Source organism: Natrix helvetica (assembly GCF_964273705.1).
Source record: "Natrix helvetica genome assembly, chromosome: 10".
In the NCBI taxonomy this organism is placed as follows: Eukaryota; Metazoa; Chordata; class Lepidosauria; order Squamata; family Natricidae; genus Natrix; species Natrix helvetica.
In genome coordinates this window covers 13,707,652-13,709,791 of record NC_138561.1, presented here as the reverse complement: position 1 = coordinate 13,709,791, position 2,140 = coordinate 13,707,652, and the positions used below count along the sequence as shown (strand labels likewise).

General features: G+C 45.0%; 1 protein-coding gene across 1 annotated transcript in view; it reads left to right on the top strand.

Annotated features, from left to right (window-relative positions):
- Nucleotides 1-1,317: 1,317 nt before the first annotated feature.
- Nucleotides 1,318-2,140, top strand: part of CARMIL2 (capping protein regulator and myosin 1 linker 2) — a 75,191-nt gene continuing 74,368 nt past the window's right edge. Inside the window, exon 1 of the mRNA XM_081962933.1 lies at nucleotides 1,318-1,543. The gene's annotated coding sequence lies outside the window, so the exon portion shown is untranslated. The remainder of the gene's footprint in view (nucleotides 1,544-2,140) is intronic.

Sequence of the window (2,140 nt, the reverse complement as noted above, 5' to 3'; positions counted from 1 at the left end):
CTTCATGAGTTTGTGTGCTTTCTAGTTTTGGGGGCACCCCCCCCGGGAGGGTTCCATTTTAGCAAACATAGTGGCCCGGTGGCTAAGATGCTGAGCTTGTCAATCAGAAAGGTTGGCGGTTCAAATCCCTAGCACCATGGAAGGGAGTGAGCTCCCGTGGGACAACAGCTTCTGCCAGCCTAGCAGTTCGAAAGCACTTAAAGAATGCAAGTAGAAAAATAGGAACCAACTTTGGTGGGAAGGTAACGGCGTTCTGTGCGCCTTCGGTGTTTAGTCATGCCGGCCACATGACCACGGAGACGTCTTCGAACAACGCTGGCTCTTCGGCTTTGAAACGGAGATGAGCAGCACCCCCTACAGTTGGGAACAACTAGCACATATGTGCGAGGGAAACCTTTACCTATGGAACACATCTTCTTTTATTTGGGGTAGGAAGGAGGAGGTTTTTCCTATTAAAGACACTCGCTTTTTACACATTTCAATTTGTTGGCAGTTGCTTGTGCCTTTAGGTAGCTTTGTATATACAGTCATATGAACAAGAGCTGTACATTTCTAGTTAGGGAGATGTGCAATATTCCATGATTGCATGATATTCATGCCAAAATGCAATTCAACCTATAGTTTTTATTTTTAAAAAGGAAGAAGAGTATCTTAGTGCAAACACCCTTGGATAATACCTGCAAATCCCTATTTAAAAAATAGTTTAAACATTGACAAATCCTTGAGAGTCTTTTTCATCCCTACCCAAAACTTGCTTGAGAGTGCCAAAACCTTGCAAGGTAATAAAAGTATACTAGGGTTCTTGAAATCTCACAAGGCTGTGTGTGCACTTTTGGCATGCCTACACACACGCCGACTTTGGTTGGGGGCAATTATATCAAAACCTTGCCGTTCTTCGCAAAACTCCAGTTGCAATTTCTATGCAACTGAAGCTTGTCTGCTATACAGCTTCTTCACTTAAAACAGAAGTCTCCAAACTTGTCAACTTTAAGACTTTAATGGACTTCAACTCCCAGCATATATGGCTGGCTGAGGAATTCTGGGAGTTGAAGTCCACAAGCCTTAAATGTTGCCAAATTTGGCGACCCCTGTATTAACAGATTGCCTGTTTTAAGAAAACGTCATTTTACGAGAGTGCTGCAGTTTTTCAATTTTTTACTGCCTGGAAGATCTGAGCTTTTTATTCTTTGAAACTGGTGGGCGGGGAGCTAAGCCAACAGGCCTTCTCCTGGGCGCTGCTTGGAGAATCCAAGCATGGGTTAAATTCAGCCTATTAGCCTAGAGACTGAGTTGAAAAAAGTCTTGACCACGCCTGTTGGCTTCTGGAAGCCAGTTTTTTAACTCAGTCTAGCCTAAGGAAGACATTCAAGACTTTGCCCTACTCCATTTTTTAATATTGTGGATATGACTAAACTGGCTTGGATTCTCCAACCGGTGAATCCAGAAGCCAAGGAGATGCATGGTCAAGACTTTTCAACTCAGTCTCTAGGCTAATGGGCTGAATTTAACCTATGCTTGAATTCCCCAGAGAACAGCCATTCAGGTAAGGCAACGGACTATCTGTTATGAACATTGCAAAGCCTAATCAATGTTGGACTTTGTTGAATTGCTTTGATTATTATATTTAGGAGGACCTGGTGTTGCAGAATACGATTAAAGGGGAGATACCATCATCACCACCATTTTAGCCATTGCCTATCCACTGCAGGATGAAGGCCTCCCTCCGCATGTTTCCAATCAAGCTGTCTCTTGCCAATTGGCCCCACAATACTTGCTGATGTCATTCCATCTTGTTTTAGGTGTCTTTCGTGGAAACGATTATCAAGAGGGATCCATTCTGACTGCCTCGGTCCACCTGCCATCAATCCTTGCTATATGACCAGCCCATTTCCATTTCAATTCTTTTACTCTCTTGCAGGGGTGGGTTCCGGCCGGCACTACTGCCCATTCACTCATGGGCCCACTTGATGTGCACTGCACGCACATGTGCAGTGCAATAAAATTTCTGCGCGTGCGCAGAAGCAAAAAACAAGATGGTGGTGCCAGGAGAACCAGTTCAGGGGCGTGGCAGGCCTGGGTTGCTGCCATTTCCAGCGACCCAGGCCGCCAAACCACTAACGGTTCGACCGAACCAGTAGGA